The sequence below is a fragment of the Vicugna pacos genome, chromosome 11, assembly GCF_048564905.1.
Source record: "Vicugna pacos chromosome 11, VicPac4, whole genome shotgun sequence".
NCBI classification, from domain to species: Eukaryota; Metazoa; Chordata; class Mammalia; order Artiodactyla; family Camelidae; genus Vicugna; species Vicugna pacos.
Genome location: NC_132997.1, coordinates 101,946,976 through 101,965,446, shown reverse-complemented (window position 1 = coordinate 101,965,446; position 18,471 = coordinate 101,946,976). Strand labels below are relative to the sequence as shown.

The window sequence follows — 18,471 nt, the reverse complement described above, 5'->3', positions numbered from 1 at the left end:
GGCAACGGCCTGACGAGCGGCCAGGGAGCCCCCTGGCCCCGCCGCCGTGGCCGCCCGGCGCCCTCTGCGGCCTCTACGCCTGGCTGGACGCGCTCCCGCTCCGCCGCCGCAAGCGCCACCTGGCCCGGGACTTCAGCCGGGCCGGGGGCCGGGGGCCCGCCGCGGGGGCAGGGCCGCCGCCGGGTCCCGGCGCTCTCCGCTCAGGGGAGGAGCCCGGCCGCCATCCCTCCCGCCAGCGAGAGCCCCGGGCGAGGGCCGTGCCCCGGGAAGGATCTCCCCTCCCCGAGCTCCATGCAAAGTTCAGAAGACCCCAGAGCGGGGGCGTGCGGGGCGCCCTGGAGGGCGGGCAGGACGGGGAAACGGGGTGGGGCAAAGGTGGGGTGCTGCCTTGACGGCCCCCCAGGAGGAGTGCGGCCAAGGCCAGGGGCCGGTTGTGCGTCTAACTCGTCACGGGGTTCCGGCCTCCAGCAGACGGGGGAGGGGGGCGGCAGCTGCCACAGCCCTCTCCCCGGGACTCCCACACCCCAGCAGTCGCCCCCAGGACTCCTCTGGTGCTCATCCGCCCCTTTGAGGAAGCCAAGGAGCCCTAGCTCCGCAGGCCCCGCTCACCTGCGCCCCTGCCGGCTCCACCCCAGCGATGCTGGCGTGGATCGTGAAGCTCTTCCGCCACCCACCTCCACCCCCCACCCCCGGATAGGCTCGTGGACCCGCACAGCTACTTCCCCACCTGCAGCGCAGACCAGAAGCTCAGCAGCTGGAGCGTCCTCAGCAGGCAGGGCTGGGCCCGGCGGACTGCTGCCCGCAGAGCCGTGCAGGCTTTGTGCTCCCTGCCTTTTCCGCGGGGGCCCCCACTTCTCGCGCTGGGGCCCCTTCCCCTCAAGGCTGGCCTGGGGCAGCCTCCCCGAGCCCTTCCCAGCCTCTGGGACAAGTTCTCAGGTTGCTCCTCTGCTGTGGGTTCCCCTGACTCTTCGTCCAGTTCCTGTTCACTGGAACTTCACCATCAACCTGGGGCTCCGGGGCGCCCCACCAGGAGCTTGAGACCTGCTCACCAGGGCGTCAGTCCTGCCCTCTGACTGTGCGTCCAGCCCCTGCTGACCACAGCTCCCACCCACTCACTCATGCATAGCTCTGGGTGGCAGACTCTACTCAGGCACAGCAGACATGGCAGTAAGTGGGCCCTGGCCTTCATGGAGCTGTGAGTCTAGGGGGAAGACAAATCCACCAGGAGGTGGACCCAGTGTCAGTTGTGAGGGAGCATGAAGGACAACAAGGCAGGACCTGTGAGGAAGTGACAGTGAGCACAGCGAGGTGGGGGTGACCTACAGGGTGGGGAGGGAGACCCTGAGTCCCTGAGGCTGGGCAGAGAGGGGCACTCAGAGCCACTGAGGGTCCTCAGAGGGCAGTGTCTGGGGGGACCATGCTTGGCAGGGTCCAGGCCCAGCAGGTTCCGATGGGACTCGCTTCGGAGAGCTGCCAGGGAAGAGGAGATTGGGGGAGGTGGAGGCAGGGGAGGCAGCTGCTCTGACCCCCAGAGGCGGGAGGGTGGCAGCTGCAGGCAGATGTGCTGAGGTCAGACCCCTGCACTTTGGAGGTGAATCAGCCGGACTTCCTCACAGAGCAGAGCCTGACTCAGGCAGGAAGAGAAGTTTTCTACCCAGAGTCCCTGGGACACGCGTCAGGGAGGTGGTGGCCCAGGCTAGGACTCGCGTGGCCTGAAGGTACTGGGCGCCTGTGTTCTGTGATCCCTGGTGGGGTGGCCAGGAACAAGATGGCCACTGGGCCTTGATGGGGACGGGCACAGAGGCCCCCAGGCCAGCATCTCCCCACAGAGGCTCTGAGGGCTGCACCCCCGATTCCTCTGCAGGAAAGTCTTCCACAAGCTACGTGTCTGAGTCTCTGAGGAAGATATCCGAAAGGTGGCGGCCAACACGCCTGGGGCCATTGAGCCCATCTGTGTGCCCTGAGGGAGAAGGTGGAGGCCACCCCCAACCACACGGACCTGGCTGGACGTGAGACAGCAGTCGGAAGCCTTGGAACCCGCTGCGTTTGGACGTGGTCTTGTTACCTGCCAATGAGAGAGTAAAACCAGGAAATGAATGGGGAAGAAGCCCCTGGGGCCCAGACTGCAGCAAAATCCTTGGCTGTGCCCCTGCGAGCCCAGTTCTGGGTCCCTTCCCAGCCCGACCCACCTGCTCTCCTTTTCAGAAGTGCTCCCCACTCTGCATCCTCCGCTTACCATCTTCCCAACCTCGCCCATCCCAGGGAGACGTGGGCAGGCATGTTGGCTACAAGCAGGGAGTCAGCCCCCCTTGGCCGCCTCTTACCGTGCAACTTTTGAAACCTTCGCAGGAGCCAGGACCCTCCAGCACTGATGCTGATGGGCCCAGGGTGGGACTCACCACCCCTGCACACACTGTTAGTATCCTGACCCCTGAAGGGAGGGCAGGCCTCCCCTGAGGGCAGGGCCTCGCTCAGAGAGAGCCCTGACTGCCCCCCTGGACAAATGGGGGCCTGCGGCCCTGTCCACAGGCCCCACTGTGTGCTGCAGCCAGGCCAGGCCCTTCTGGCGCCAGAGGCTCTGAGCTGATGTATCCATGTGTCTTGCAGGCCTGCTGAGCCCCTCAGCACCCTCCAGGGCAGAGACCCTTTGGAGTCAGAGGGCTCCGGAGAAGATGGGCCACTGTGCGTGCGGCGGGTGGGCCTCCATCTCCAACACCCTACCATCCTAGCCCTGCCTCTGCTGGCCTGCTGGCCTGAGGGCCCAGTGTTTGCCTTTCAGTCAGGGCCCAGCTGGTGAGCCCTGGCAGCACCTGGACCCTCAGCTGCAGCAGCTCCTGGAGGAAAAGGAGCAGGCGCTGGCCGTTCTGCAGGAGATGGTCAAGGTACAGCCCTGGGCCCCCAGGCAGCCCGGACTCATGCGCAGCGAGGCAGTGGGTGTGGCAGGCGGCGTCCCTGACCAGGGAGAGCCCACATCTAGTCGTGTTGTTTGGAAAGTAATTTAACTGTGGGATATTCTAAAGGCACCTAGAAGCAGAAGCGAGTGTAGTGGACCCCAACCCTTACAAACCATCCAACCTCGCCAGTTACCAGGCCCTGGGGCCCCGTTCCAGGGGCTGCAGACTCGCACCCAGATGTGCTGGACACCAGGCCCAGGGGCCGTGGGGCCAGGTCAGGGAGCAGAAGGCCCCTCCCCAAGGTGCACGCCTGGTCCTCTGCTCCTTCTCGGGGGTCTCCAGCATTCCTGGGTTCAGGGTGTGCTCAGTTCCCTTCAGTGCCTTTCAGTGACCACCGTGTGCTCCCCCAGCCCCCACGGGAGCACCCGCTGCGCCGAGGACAGTGGGGGCGGGGGCGGGGGTGCAGGCCACCCCAGTCGGGCCTTGGGGTCAAAGAGCCGCCAGGAGTTGTGGTGACAGCGAGGTTCCTGAGGTGTGCGGATCTTGCGCTGCTTTCCTGCGGAAGCAGGAAAGTGGTGTCATGGTGTGGTTTGCATCTGCCGAGGGACGGCGGGGAGGAAGCGCTGACGGGCAGCGAGCTGCTGCCTCAGCAGGGTCCCGGCAGCCCCTCACACCCACGGCCGAAGCTCTGGCCCCTGTGCCGATAGAGGGAGTCTTGGCCGCAGTGACCTGAGCAGCAGGGTTGGGCCGGGCGGGCCCAGTAACTACGCGCAGCACTGCGCCATCTGCGGATGCCCAGGGCCGGCTCTGAGGTTACAGGCGGGCTTTCGGCCTGTTGCGGGGTCGGTGCCTCTGACCTCCCCATCCCCTGCCCCTCGTTGTTCAAGGGTCAGCTGTGTTTTATTTTATGAAACTCGGAGAGGAAAACAGCTCATCTGCTGTTTAAAGTGGTGACGCAGTTCAGTGCCGTTTCCAGGACTGTCGCTGAAGCAAGACGGTGTGAGGTGAAGCAGACACCCCGGGGGCCTAGGTGTGCAGGGGCCAAAGCCATCTGTGTCAACGGAAAGTCCACCCCAGTGGCCAGCGCCTGCCCAGCGAGCCACCTTGGGGCGCCCCTGCCCTCTTCAGCTCGTCGCCCGGGAGAGGGCACTGGGGACGGGTGCGGCCCGGCCAAGGGTGGTGTGGACGGCCCTGTGAGGTGGTGGCTCGCTGGGTTGAGCAGATCCCCGCCACCCAGGGTTCACGGAGGGGTCATCTGCTGAGACGCTGACCCCTGCCTCGGCCAGCGGGAGCTGTGTCCTCAGGTGGAGTGTGGCCACCACACAGTTTGGGAGAGGAGGAGCTTTTTCGAAGCGGTTTTCTTTTCTCACCTGCGGGAGTGTGGCTGGGTCTGTGCCTCCAGCAAGGGAAGGCTGGTGCGCGGCCGTCCTCGAGGGAGGCGGCTCGGGGGGCCCGGCGGCTGTGCCGCGTCTCGGGCTGACAGGCCCTGTCCGCCCCACCTCACCCTCACTCTTCTCACTTTTTCCTCCTACAAGTGAACCCCACACATGGTGTGGATGTGGTCAGGATGCCCCAGGTGCTGAGGTGGGCGGGGCAGGGCCGGGGGTGTGTCCTGCTGGCTTCTGTGTCCTGACGTCCGGCCTCCCTGCTCCTGCATCCAGAGTGGGAGGCTGGGGTCCCCCAGAGCCTTGGTCCTACCGCCCCCTCCCCCTGACTCACCACCCAGTCCTGTGTTCCCGGACTCCCTGCAGGCTTTCAGGAAGCAGCGTCAGGGTTTCAGAGCTGCCTGCAGCTGAGTCAGCCCACGTCCTCCCTGAGTCAGACACGCTGTCGGGGCTCCTGCCCCTGCACCCCCACAGCACAGGTCGGGGCTGTAAGACTCAGGGCGGGGTCCGAGCCCTTTTGGAGAGAATTGGGATTGAGGTGCCTTAGAAACATGACCGAGGCAGAGGATCTGCTCTCCTGCCCAGGAGACACGTTTCAACTCATTGATCAAGAAGGCTCCAAGCGCTGAGAGGGCAGGGGTGGCGTCCAGGAGGGGAGCGGGTCCCAGGAGAGCCCTCAGCTGCCTTCCGTGGGCCTGGAAGGGGCTGTCTCTGAGGTCCCTGTGCACTGCCTCCTGGAGGGCAGCGCATCCCCAGGGATGGGAGGCGGGTATGTACCAGCCCCTGGAGCCAGGAGCCGCAGGACCCCGCGGCGTGGGTGTCGGGGAGGGGCGTCCAGACTCTGCCAGTTGTGGGAATCTGGGCTACAAGCAGCCCCAGCTGGCTCCTGGTGTCAGGCACGGGAAGACCCACCCAGAGGTGGGCTCCCACAGCCCAGAGCTCATGGTGTCCCATAGCTGGGGAAGGGCCTGGCCCAGAGCCCGAGCCAGGACAGGCCTGGCAGCTTCAGACCCCAGACCTGGCCCTGCCCAGCAGAGCTGCCTGAGCCACCAGGGTGTGGTGGGGGGCTCTTGTGGCCTCCCTCTACCTCGGAGGTGCAGCACTGGCGCTCCAGGGCCCGACACGCACACGTGTGAGGCTGCTTGGTCCTTCCTTGAAGAAGGAGGCTGCTGTGCGTGTGTGCGCACGTGAGTGTGTGCATGCCTGCCCGTGTGCATGGCATGCCCGCGTGTGTGCTTACCAGTGGAGGTGGCCGTGGGTCTGGCCCCAGAGGCTGGGCGTTGGAGTGGAGACAGAATAGAGCTTGGGAAATGCAGCCAGGGGCAGTTGCCGCCCTGGTAGGGATCTGCTCCCTACAGGGACACGGGAACACGTGCTGAGCCTCAGGTGCCCGGAGGCAGGGGCCGCTCCCAGGTAATGGGCACCAGACCTGAACACACCCCAGATGCAGACCCCTGCTCGCTGGCCTGGGGATGAGCCCTTGGCCCTACTCCAGCTTTGAGGGGCTTCAGCTGGGGGCTGGGGGCAGGGGCTGACCTGAGGCCAGGGCCCCAAGGCAGGGAGACCTCAGGAGGGGCTGTGACCAACCCCCACCCCACCCCACCCCTCCCCAGCTGGAAGCTCTGTGCCACCAGCAGGGGCAGGGATGCGTGGGCATCAGGCCGGCTCTCCGGAGGGCCTGAGTCAGTGGCCCTAGATGCGGCCCCCACCCTGCACGGCGGGTCTGGTGGGTTTTGAATCCTGCTGGGCTGTGGACAGAGCTGACTCAGGCCTGGGACCCTGGGGAGAAGCAGGAAGCAGGACTGGTGGCCGGCCGTGCCCCTCCGGACGGTGTTGGACCCTGGGATCCGTGGGGGGAGGAGGCTTCTCCCCGCCCATGCCCAGGCTTGCCCTTGGCCAGCAGGGACCCAAGGCTGGACCTCAAGGAGGGTTCCTTGGGGGCTCCCTCTGCCAGTGACCCTGGAGGCCCATGACATCCCACACGCAGGCTACATCCCCTCCGTGGGGCTGGGGGCTGAGAGCCAAGCCCAGGAGCTGTCCAGGGCGCCCCCTGTGGGACTCCAGGCCTGTGGGGAGGGGGAGGGGGCGCACACTGGAGCCGCCCAGGGAGAGCAGGCCACCTGAGCCTGCTCAGGCCCTCCCCCTCCGGGTGTGGCATCTTGGGGTGTCAGTGGAGGCTGTGGGGGTGCTCGGGGCAGTGTGTGCCCCGGGCTGCAGAGCTGGGGTGCCCTTGGGGCCTGCACAAACGTGACAAGTGGACCGTGGGGGTGCAGCCATGGGGGTCCCCACCCCGCCCAGGTTTTCCTGACCTCTTGATCAGGCCAGCACTACCTCAGACCCAAAAGGCTTCTGGATCCTTCTCTAAGGAGGGAGGACCCCCGCACAGTGCAGGCCACAGGGTGCTCCCCTGGGGACAGACTCACTGGGTCTTAGACCCTGCACTCCAGGCCCTGGGGGTGCTCACTGCCTGCAGGCTTCTGGGCGGACTAAAGGGCCCAACAGGCCCCAGCCACAGGAGGGCCCCACTACTGAGGGTGAAGGCACGTGGCTCCCCTGCACCCCTGGGCAGTGGGCTCGGGCCTGGGTCTCCAACCCTGCCAAGACAAGGACATTAGGAGACGTTCTGTCAGCTGCAGTTCTGAGAAGCCATGCTGACGTGGCCATGACTCTACTGAGGGGGAGACCAGGCCTGGAGGCTCAGGGGGGACAGACGAGGGGCCAGGCCAGCGCGTCCCATGCCCCGGAACCATGTGCTCTGCTTAAGTGTCTGCCTTTTCCTGAGGTGGCCGGACGCAGAGGACGCCCAGGCTCAGAGCCCCTGGGAGCCCATCAGACTCCCCAGGCCACCGCCTCTGACATGGAAAGTGCTGAACCACGTGAGCGGCCACGAGAGGGGTCCCTGCGTCCAGAGGTGAAGGCAGAGCAAGGGGCTCCAGGCGGGTCTGAGTGCAGAAGCCCTGATGCAGGAAAACACGTGGGGCCAGAGGAGGGCTGTGTCTCAGGGCTGGGCTGGGTCCCTGGGACGTGCCCCACCAAGTGTGGGTCCTTGGCTTCACGCAGGAAAGAATTGAAGAGGGAGCCAAAAGCAGATTTATTTAGAGGTACGTACTGCACAGAATGCAGGCTGTTTTAGAAAGGCCACGAGGTGTGGGGGTTGGGTGCTCAGGCTAACATGCCAGCGAGTGGGGGGACCATTCTGTCTGCCCTGGGGAAGGGGCTAGCTTCCCAGGAATTGCGCCACCGCCCGCTCCTCGACACTTTATGGTCAGCCTCGCCGCTGTCATGGCACCTGTGGGAGCGTCATTTGCCATGTTAATACACTACAATGAGCGTGTAATGAAGCTCAAGGTCTCCTGGAAGTCAAACCTCCCGCCATCTCAATCCTCAAGGCCTACTGGGGGTTGAACCTTCCACCATTTTGGTGTTAATTGCTGTCATTCCTTGAATGGCTGCGCCCTGCCCCCTTCCCTCCGGTCTCACTGAGGGCCAGGATTCCTTTCTCTTGCAGCTCAAGGCTCTTCCTCAGGAGTCAGCCTCCAGGAGAGCCTGAGGCCACCCCGACCCATTCTTGTCACTCGCCACCAGCCCCTCCCCGTTGCTGGCATCGGGCTCCAGTTAGTGTCTGGTTTTCGGTCAGGTCACTCCAGCGTCCTCCTGCTGTAAACCATGCGGCAAAGAAACAGTCCGCTGGGAATGAACAGGGTTAAAGAAGCGTCAGCCTGCCATCCCCGGTCCAGGAAGCAGACGCGACGCTCATTTGGGTCTCCAGCCGGGGGTTCGTGTGGCAGATCCTCCTGCACGTGGTAAATATTTCATAACAATTTAAAAACATTTTTAAGGGGAAAACCTTGGGAGGCACAGAGGTGTGAACGTGAGCTGGTGATTAGAAACCCACTGGGCCAGCAAGTGAGTGTGTGGGGCTGGCGGGTCCCACACCTCGTGCACCAGCTCCACCCGCTCGCCGGGGGGCTGTGATCAGTGGGGAGCCTGGACTACTCACTTCCTCCTTAGTAAACGGGAAAGCAAACGTGCCCACAGGCGGCCGCACCCTGCCACCACCCTCGAAGCCCCACCGGGCTGGCCCAAGGGTGCCCCCACGTGGCCAGGGCAGAAATCATACCTCCTGCTCCTTAAAAATCGGCAACCCACAGTGATGCAGGCTGATAACTACCTACCTGGCGTCTGGCAAGGCCTTCCTTGCGACCTTTCTGCCCCAGAAGGACTTGAGGGCTTCACGCAAATTCCCACGCCAGCCAGAAACCTTCCAGGCCTCCAGCCACCTGACTGAGGGCAGGCAGTGCTCTGGCCGTGATGCGAGCCCCAGTGTAGGCAGCAAACACGGAAACACACGCGGTCTCCACCCCGTGGGAGCCCTCGGCCCCCCTACCACTGCCCCCACTGCCACCCCTTCGCCAGCTCGTCTTTGCACATTGGTTTTCATGAGTGTTGTGTTTTGAGTGAGTGAGAGAGGCTGGGGAGGCACTGACCACGTCCGGGCCAGACACAGCGCTGCTGTGGACGTGCCTCAAAGGGCTCCAGGCTGAGGTGGCCCAGGACTCCCACGTGACTCCAGCTACAGCAGGAAAGTCCCTTCCGCCCGGCCGTGTGGGGCCAGGCCGACCTGCGGGGAAGCACCACCCCCACTGGCGGCTCCGTGTCCTGCGCAGCACAGGCCCTCCAGCGGCCAGGAGCTCACAGAGCAGGATGAATAGGGGAGCCGCGGGGCCCGGGTGGGAGCCTGACGTTTGAGAGTGGGGGCCTCGGAAGCCCGCCAAGCCTGACTCTGGAGTAGAGGTGTGAAGAAATGAGGGGCTGGTGGTTCAGACAGAGGAGCAGCCGGTGCACAGGCTCTGGGCAGAGAGCCAGGGCGGAGGGCTCCCCACCCAGGACTGCGGGTGGGCTAGGGAGTCACCAAGGGGCTTCCCCTGGGGGAGAAGGAGGGGCTGGGCAGGTCACCCTTGCCCCAGTGCTGAGGGGACCGGGCGACAGGGAGGCCCCCCATAGCCTCGCGGGACGAGGGCCGGGACAGAGCAGAGCAGATCTGAGAAGTGGGTTCTGGGCACACTGTGAAGGCAGAGCCAGCGAGCAGGCGTCCTGGGCATGGCTGAGGAAGCACTTCAGAACTCCAGAAAAGAGGGCGGTGGGTGTCCAACCAGCAGCCAAGCTCCCTGGGCTGTCAGAGGCTGCTTCTGAGCTGGAAGGGGCACCAATGTGTGCTCCTTGGGCAGCCAAAGTATCTTCTTCGTGTGGTCAATATTTTGTAACACCCAGGACACATTTTTCAGGGGAAAACACCCTGGATGCACAGGAGGTGTGAAAAGCGGACTGACAAAAGATTAGGAGCTGGTGGCCAGGTGGCCAGACCACCTGCTTCTGTAAAACTGACTTGAAGGTTTTCGTGGAACAGCCTGTTAGCTCAAAGCTTCGAGTGAGCTGACTGAAAGTATTTAAAAGCACCAAGAATGCGCGGGAAAGGACACAGGAGCACACTTGGACAAGGATTCTCCCTCCAGTGACCGCGCCCTGAGGCGGGTGGGCCCTCGCAGCACCCCTGGGCGGGGCCCGCTGCCTGCCTCCACCACAGGGCGGGACCTCTCTCGGCCTCAAACCCTGCCTGCCTACCAGCCTCGGGGCCTGTGGAAGGGACGTGGCCAACATGTAGAAAGTAGTAGAAAGATGCCCGGAAAAGGGGCAGGTGGAAAACAGCTACGTGACCGCCTGCGGGGGCAGAGCCGTCACACTTGTAGTCGCTCTGTGCTGTTCTGTAATTGGGAGAAATGGGAATAGTGGTTCTAACACGCTTGCCTGTGAGATGCAGTCTTGCTGCTGGTTCCCGTGTGTCCTCGAAATCCCTCTCCGTTGTGGACTCTGAAAAGGATACACTCGTTAAGAGAGACTCCCTCTTGGCCACCAGCTGTGCCTCACCCACCAGGAAAAGTGGAACCACCGGCCAGGAGAGGGTTGTGGGGGGTCAGAGGCCAGAGCAGCCCTGGCCTCGCCCCAGGGGAGGCGTGGGGACCCCAGGCCCAGACCCCTCTGTGCTCCACCCACTGCACGTTCGGGGGGTTTGTGTGTGTCCCTGTCCCTCCCTCACAGCGTAACAGGCCACACGTGAGATGAAGTAGAACCTGCTCTCTGTGGCCCGACTCCATCCCTCAAGCGAGCCGGGAGGCCAAGGAGGGCAGGCAGGGGAGACGCAGGATGAGGGTAGGCTGTGGCGTGACTGGGCAGCCCCACAGTGTCATCACCTGGACCGTTGGCCCTGGGGCACCCTGGCCCTGTGTGCAGCCAGGCTGGGCCACTGGCCAGTGGGTGCCCAGCCCTCCCTGGGCTCTCAGAGGAAAGCCCACCCTCTCAGGAGAGACCAAGTGGCCCTCGCTGCCCCCTGCCCCCCCTTCACCACTGCAAGGCCGCCACCCCAAACCCGCAGGCCCTCACACACACATGCGTGCACACTCAGCCCCCAGGGCTCCCACTTTGTTCCCACTGCCTGTGTCCCCGGCTCCGACCCTCCGGCCTGGGTCTCGTCTGAGATCCAAGGCTGCCTGGAGAAGGAGGGTCTCAGGCCTCCCTCCCACACGGTCCTCCGCCCTGGCAGCCACGACAGGTCAGCCCCAGCCCAGCCCGTCCACAGATTCAGGGTCCACTCAGCCTCCCCCGCCCTCCCCCAGGTCGGGGCAGTGAGTCCCGTGGGCTGCTTGTGCCCCCACAGCACCCACCCACCCAGCCAGGCCATGCGGCTTCTCCGTCAACCAGGAGAGTGGGAAGGGGTCCCTGGGAGGCACCTGGAGCTGAGAGGGTGTTGGTTCTGGCCCTGGCGGGCCCAGGTCCTTGGGCAGCGAGACTCTCCCTGTAGATCTGGGCCTTGGTTTCCTCCTCAGCGAAGTGGGGGCCAGGCTGGTGGAGGCAGGACGTGACCTGTGCCCCTCAGCACTCGCAACCCTGGACTGACCCCACCCAGGTCTCTACTGAGGGTCCTCCGGAAGCTGCGGGGACCCCCAGGGGCCTTGGGTCAGGGACGCTGAGCCGGCCTGAGGAGAGGCATCTTCCCCAGGGGTCATCAGGCTGAGGACGCAGAAGACCATGGGGCCGGGGGCACCTACTGAGGGGAGAGGCCTGAGAGTGACTGGCCCCTCCCCAAACCCAAGGCCCAGCCCTCACTGGGGCCTTCAGTGAGAAAGAGACCTCCACCCCAAGTTGTTGGCAGTGGTGACCGTGCTGGGGCCAAGGCCAGGGGCTGGGGACCTGGGCTGAGCCTGGGGTCTGACCCAGGGGGAGTGGGCACGTGTGTGCACGCATTCCCAGCTCTGGGCCAGGTGCTATGCCAGCTCAGCAGTCTGGACAAGGTGGCCACAGTCCTCCCTCGGGTCGGGGTGCCCTGGGAAGGGCCATCCACGCCGTGGCCTTGGAGGGTGGAAGAACGTTCCCTTGGCGGGGGAGGGCCCCGGATACACCCGGAGAGGAGAAAGAAAACATCATAAGCCAAGATTATCTCCCCGGCGAGGGAGTCACAGAGGCGCAGCCTTGAAACTCTGACGCAGAGGGAAGGTCCCAGGCCCTGCTTAACTCCTTGCTGCCCCTCCGGCCTCTCCCGCTGGCCCGCCAGACCCTCAGAGCTGCTAACTCCCTGCACGGCCCAGCCTGTGCCCCGTCTTGGGGACCCAGCACCCACCCAGCTTCCCACGGGCCCAGGGTTGCAGGGGCCTCTGCCCACGTCACGCTGGTCACGAGCCTGCCCGGCTCAGGATCTGGACTCCAGAAGCCCCGTGCCCTGAAGTCTCCAGGGGCCGCCCGCCGGGATCTTGGCCCGGACCTGGGTCCTGTCACCTGCCTCTTCAAGCCCACGCCCCCTCCACACACAGGGTGTAGGGACACCAGATTTAGAAATTAAAATTCAGGACACCCAGTTAAAGTCCAGTTTCAGATAAACTTCACAATTTGTACCATGGCCGTGTCCCCCTGGCTACAGTCTACGTGGCTGACAGGCCACCTGGGTTTTCCCCTGCTTCTCTGCACGGGGGCCTTGGAGAGGTTTCCAGTCTATCGGGGCAGTGCTTCCACCCCCTCGGCCAGACATCTAGAGCTGCCGTGTCGCAGGGCCACTGCCGCTTTAACCTGACGCCTCCAGAGAGCACGGCCATTTGCAAGGCCTCCATTGGCAGGTAGGGACACTGAGGCCAGGGGTGGACTCACACAGCACAGCTGTGGTGAGCTGCCACCAGGCCTCAGCTGTGCCACTGTCGGGGCCACTGACCCAGCCTGCCTGCCCCTGGGGTGGAGAGAATCAGTGGATCATAACCCAGGGAGCTGCGGTGACTCCCGGGGGTGCAGGCAGTGTGGGAGCAGGGCAGAGACAGGGCTTGGTTCCACAGTCCGCCCTCTCTGGAGTGGGCTGGCAGAACCCACCAAGGGTTAAAGGCAGGCACCTTCTAGGGGCAGCAAGCCGCACCCTGAACTGAGCGGACAGCTGCAGCACCCTCAGCCCCGCCAGGCACGGAGTGCAGGGAGGAGGCGCGGTCCTGAAGGACACCCCTTATCACCAGTCAGCTCCGCGCCAAGCACGTCCTCCCGGCCAGCAAGTATACTTTCTGTCTCGTGGGCGAGGGAGGGCCAGGCCCAGTCAGTTTTGTGTTCTGGGGGCCACTCTTGGGGTCTTTGGTGCCCAGGGTTTGGCTGGACCCCGCAGGGGGCCCTGCCCCAGGTGACAGGGATCAGGACACAGTGCCCGGGCCCATGTGGACTCCCAGACATTGGCAGGTGGGAAGGGTTCCTGGGTGGGGATCTGACTGGCGGCCCCGGAGTGGTGGTCAGGACTCCACGGGAGCCTGGCCCCTCATCCACCTCTCTGGCATCCAGCCTCTGTCTGCCCAGTGGGGACCATCCTCACTGCCTGGGGTGGTGGTTGCACCCAGCCTGTCCTGTCCAGTCAGCTCCTAGAGAAGTCCACCAGGGTCCCCTGGGCAGCTGGGCGTGGGCATTGCGGCCAGTGTGCAGGGTGGAGCTGCCCTGGGGCCTGAGATCCTGCTCTGGGGTTGGGGTCTGCTCAAAGCGCCGAGGGGCGGTGCGGCAGCTCGGGCAAGGCAGTCACTTGAGGTGCACCTGCCGGGCAGCAAGCGGGCCTCGAGTCCACCGGCTGGGGCCCTCCTAGGGGAGGAAGCTCCTGGTGGAATCTGGCCCTGAGTTCACATCCGGATCTGCAGTGCAAGCCTCCGAGGGGGCTGAGGGGGCTGAGGGACTGCAACCTGAGGGTGTGGGCACTCCAGGGGCTCTGGCCGGGGGGGAACCTCCACTGAGGGCCCAGCCCCTCAGCCTCCTCCTCCCTCTGACTAGCTCTACCCGGACACAGACTCTGCCATGCCAGAGCCTGGCTCCCTGTGGCCTTCAGTCCAGCCCCCTCCCCATAGCCGACCTCCCATACAAACCCCCAGGCTCAGCTGGCAGGGCCCCGGCTGCCCACCCGCCAGGAGCTCTTTGGCCTCCAACACTGGGGAGGAAGCTGGAGGCAGAGGATTCAGGTGGTGGCATGCAGAACACATGGGAGACCCAGGGGCCGGGCCAGAAAGGCTCAGCTTCCACCCCTGCCTGTCATGGTCTCTCTATGCCTTTCTGGATTTTAAAAGTGGATTTTAACTAGCAGGCATTGATGTAATAATCAGGAAGAGATGGTTAAGAAGAACAAGCAGAGAACCCAAAGGTCAGCGCCGTCTAGGACGTCCGCATCATTCCCATCATTTCCTGTCTTTGTCCATCTGCTCCTTCCTGCCCGCTACCCACCACCCACTCGAGCGGCCCGAGGTCAAGCGCACAAGTTTGTTTCCCAAAAGCCGAGGGAGGCAGCATTGATGGAGATGGAGGCTCAGGATGGGGCCCGGGTTGTGGGAAGCAGGACCCTGAGTGGTTCTTCAGAGACCAGAGGCCCGAGGAGACGGTCCTGGAGTTGCCACTGGAGTGGGGGGCCTCCCTCACCAGCCTGAGACTCAGCAGGTGGCCCCCCAGGGCCTCTGAGCTCTCCAGGGGCTCCTTTTCCACTGAGGGTCCCACCCTGACCCTCCTCGGCTGAGGTTGGGGTCTGACAGCCCCTTCAGGGGGCATCCAGCCCAGAGGTTGCTCCAGCCCCTCCTGCTTGTCCAGGAGAGCCCCGAGAAGCTGCCCACTGGGGTCTTCATGGCCCCGCACCCATCACTGGAGGATGAGCTCCTGGCAGGAGCAGGGGTCTTGGCCATGGTCCGCCCAACCCGGGATCTGCAGCTTCTCAGTCATACCCTTGGCCCCAGTGGGCTCAGCCATGGTGGGGGTGTGTCAGGAGGACTGGGCCAGGCCAGCAGGGTCCCTGGTGTGTCCATGGGACGGGTGGTCTCTCTCATCTCGCTTCCCTCACACGTCCTCCTGTACCCTCCCCAGCCTTTGTCCGTCCAGGAGCCCACCCCTCGGTGGAGGTTTGATACAACAGCCCCCAACCACACACAGGTGGGGTGAGAGCCCGAGGGGCCGCTGCACACACCACACACAGACACACACAGAGACACCCAGACACACAGACACACAGACACATACACGTGCACCTCAGAGCCGGCTACAGGGCAAAGGGAGGGAGGGCCAGTGGACTCTCTGGACTCCCCAGTCAAGAAGGGCGAGGTGCAGGCCACCCCTGGAGTGGAGGAGGGCAGAGGGCTGTGGGTGCTGCATGGGAGGGCCCCCTGGGACCCAGGGGACAGGTGGGGGACCTGATGGTCGATCCGTTTCAGACTCAGGCCACCACCTCTGCCGTTCCCCACAGGTCAGGAATTTCTGTGAACAGAGTGGTGGGCACGTCCACATGGACCCAGCTGTTTGCTATCCAGCAGGTACTGACTGGGCACCAGTTTCCACACATGGGCAGGGAGCTGAGCTGTCCTGCCTGGGACCCCTGGGCCTGGGGCACCTGAGCGGGAGAGTGTCTGTGTGTGTCTCTCTGGGAAGCCCTGGGTCTTTGATCACCGGTCCCCACAGCTGTCTCCCCCGCCTGTCCTGCAGTCTTCCCAGCAGGGCCCTGGGAGCAGAGCTGAACCCACATCAGGCAGTGTAGGCCTGGAAGGGCTCTCACACCAGATCCTCTGGACTCCTGGGCAGCCCTAGGCCCAGGCAGCCTCCCTGGGGCAGGGGTCCTGGGGCTCCGTGCCTGGGCTACAGGCTGGAGGCCCTGCCATCCCCCAGCTGGGAGGCGGGCTGGGAGGGGAGAGATGCGGCCCCCGATGCTGCTTTTGCCCCCGCGTGTGCCTTCTGGGCCATGACGCAGCAGGAGCGCACTGGGAGATAAGCTTGGAGGAGGCTGCGGCCAGCGCTGGCCTGGTCCCAGGTCTCGGCCTGCAGCCCCCAGGCCCCGGGGCCTTGCTGCCAGCCTGCCCCAGGGCTGAGGCCCAGCACCCTGCTCACAGCAGCTCTTTGTGCCCCAATCTTGCAGGTGCGGGGGTGGCGGGGTCCTTGGCACAGCGTGGCCCTGGACCACATGTGACAGCCGCTGCTCTGTGCGCCGCCCGCCAAGGCCTCTGTGTGGCATAAATGCGGCGCACGGCCGGCTGCGGCAGAGCTCCGGGACCTGCACTCGGACTCTCCTCTGCGCTCCCAGGCTCCGCTCGCCCCACCGGCCCCTGAGAACCCGGACACCGAGGCTGACCAGGTAAGGCAGAGGCCAGGCGCCCTCCCTGCCTCTTCCTCAGGCCGGCTCGGCCCGCCCTGCTCACACCCACAGGCCTCTGTTCCCACAGCCCGTCCCCACGGACCCCGCGGACCCCGCACGGACCCTCCCGGGACCTGCAGCACGCTGCTCGCTGTTCCTTTTTCCTATGCATATACTTCTTTGAGGGTCGGGCCTAAAGAGGTGTAGGGCATGGGAAAACGGGGCGGCGAGGTCCTCCCGCCCGCAGAGCCTGCTCCGGCCGCCAACCTGTGTCTGGACCTGCCTCCACATCCCTCACGTAGGATCCGGGACCCCGAGGCAAGGGGGTCCTGGCCCTCCTTCTCTGGCCAGGGTTGGGGGAGTGGGTAATCTTTGTTTCTGTGTGTGCCCTGGAGCAGTGGACGGCGTGGTCCAGCCCCACCCACCGGCTGGTCTGCGCCCCCACGTGGTGGGGGGTGCTGTGCAGATCCCAGCTCTGTGGTGACTCTCGCTGGGGACGCCCTGAAGAGTTACAGAAGGTGCCGGAACAGGAGCTGGGACAGTCCCCTGGGGCCACCGTGGAGCAGGGGTGGGGTGGGGGTGGGTCTGAGTCTGGATGTGGAGCCATGAGGGTCTGATGTGCCGAAAAGCTGGGGGAGGAGCGACTGTCAGGGGTTGGGGGGGAGCTGCTTCCGACAGCGTCACTGCACTTGTGATGATGAGTCTGAGTGGATTTTCTGATCAGAAAAACCAATAAAGCTGATTCTGTGTGAACCGCAGCGTGGAAACCTTACAGCTGGCGCCTCCACCATGTGTGCTGCAGCTCGTCTGGGCTGCTTGGGGGTCACACCGGTGGTCTTGAGGGGACTTAATAAAAAACACGTACACATGAGGGAATGAAACGACACAACAGCTGGGGGGCCGGCGGGGGGCTTTCTGATGACCTTTCTGATGACCAGGGTCAGGGGACCAGGACACGCCCAGGGCATGACAGTGCCCGACACAGCCCGCCCAGCAGCACTGCCTGGGGCCTGGCCTGCTGCTCTGGGTGGGAGCACCTTGGCCCGGAGCCTGTGGGTCCTAACTCCCTGCTGTAGGAAAAGGGCCAGAGGGAGCCCTGGGAACTGGGAGCTTGAACAGCGGTTGTCAGGCTCTTCGCCCAGCAAGCAGATCTTCGACAGGTCGACAGGTCGACAGGTCCTTTTAGCAGCGGCAGCCCCAGGCCGGGCTGCACCTCCTCCAGAGAGCCGCAGCTCCTGCGGAAGGTGACGGAAGGGGGTTGGGCCTGCAGCAGGCACGGCAAGCAGGGTGGGCAGCCCCCGAGGCCCTCCCTGCTCAGGCAGCCGCCCACGCCTGCAATGCCAGAAGGGCGCTGGGGGCTAGCTCTGCTGGTGAGGCTCCCCATGGGACCCCGGAAAGAACTGAAAAGAAGCAGCTGTCACAACACCCTCAGTGTACGAGCAACAGCAGCACTGATCCAGACACTTGTGTTCCCTGTGGTGGGGAGACAGGTGGGTTGCAGGCACGGCTGGATCCAGGGAGCCAATGGATCTGCCTTGCTCTGTACCATTATCCTTCTGTTGGCAGCTGCAGGGCATGGTTCCTGGGCCCAGAGAGGGAAACCCCTCAGGGTCACTGCCACCTGGCTGGGGCGTGTCCTCCCTGGGTTCTGGACATGTCCTCGCCACAGGGGCAGGGTCCCTTGTGGGCAGCTCCCAGGCAGGGAGATAGGCCTGGGAGGTTGGGCAGAGAAGTCCTGTGCATCCTGTGTCAGCTCTGGCTCAGCTGAGGGGCAGGAAGAGGCAGCCCGGCGCCAGGATTGGGGCTGGGAGGCCCTTGGAAATGCCAGGTGACACCCCTACAGGCCATCAGTCCTGGGGGGGACCTTTGACCCACTGATGGTGGGGTGGGATTCCAGGGGCTCCAGGTGAACAAGCCTGTCCCTCAAGCCTCACCGTGGCCTCCCTGGGGAGGGATCTCCCTCCACCTGCCCCCTTGCCACTTTCAGCAACTGCCAGACTGGGAGCGGGGGCCTTAATGGCCTGGGAGAGGGATGAGGCCCAGCCTTCCAGCTTCGGAGGCCTGGGTGGTGGGGCGCCTGCGTGCAGCCCCAGCCTCGTGTGCCCTCGTCCTCCCGGTCCTGGCTCCTGGATGTGGTCCTGGGGGCGGCAGGCCCTTTGCCACCGGGTGCTGCTGAGCTGGGCTGAGGGTGGAGAGTGTCAGATTTTTATTGTCTTGGGTTGGGGTTGTGGGGCTGGGTCTTTCCCACGCCCCTAAGAGAGGCTTGGGGGGCTGCATCTCTTCAGCAAGTCCACAATTTCCACTCTGCTTGTGGGGCTGGCGGGGGCGGCCTGGCTGAGAGGGTGGGTCCCTGACCCACACCTTGGGGCTCATAGCCAGGGTGCCAAGGACTGGGTGGCTCACATGCTTGGCCCTGGGAAGGGGCGGGGCCAGCATCCCAGCCGTCCCGTGCAGCCACTTCGTCTGATGATTTCAGACAGAAAGGTGGGAAGTCCAGCAGGCACCCCGTAAGCCCCCGGCTGGTTCAGCCGCCCGC

General features: G+C 64.6%; 4 long non-coding RNA genes across 6 annotated transcripts; 3 read left to right on the top strand and 1 right to left on the bottom strand.

The window, feature by feature from the left end:
- The first annotated feature begins 66 nt into the window (after positions 1–66).
- On the top strand, positions 67–2,121 carry LOC140699880 (uncharacterized). Of its 2 annotated transcripts, none has more exons than XR_012078150.1 (3): positions 67–1,294; positions 1,592–1,718; positions 1,865–2,121. It is a non-coding gene; the product is annotated as an uncharacterized lncRNA (long non-coding RNA). The 2 variants fall into 2 exon arrangements; XR_012078149.1 differs by having other exon boundaries at positions 69–1,308.
- A 5,230-nt stretch (positions 2,122–7,351) lies between these two features.
- Positions 7,352–11,629, bottom strand: LOC140699497 (uncharacterized). 2 transcript variants are annotated; one of them, XR_012077722.1, is made up of 3 exons: positions 11,065–11,629; positions 10,085–10,147; positions 7,352–8,073 (listed from the first exon to the last, which is right to left on the bottom strand). It is a non-coding gene; the product is annotated as an uncharacterized lncRNA (long non-coding RNA). The 2 variants fall into 2 exon arrangements; XR_012077721.1 differs by having other exon boundaries at positions 7,352–7,966; positions 11,065–11,628.
- LOC140699498 (uncharacterized) lies at positions 8,000–10,096 on the top strand. The gene is made up of 2 exons (XR_012077723.1): positions 8,000–8,082; positions 9,565–10,096. It is a non-coding gene; the product is annotated as an uncharacterized lncRNA (long non-coding RNA).
- Positions 11,630–15,851: 4,222 nt separating the features above from the next.
- LOC116278672 (uncharacterized) lies at positions 15,852–16,688 on the top strand. The gene is made up of 2 exons (XR_004187975.2): positions 15,852–15,935; positions 16,024–16,688. It is a non-coding gene; the product is annotated as an uncharacterized lncRNA (long non-coding RNA).
- Positions 16,689–18,471: the final 1,783 nt, after the last annotated feature.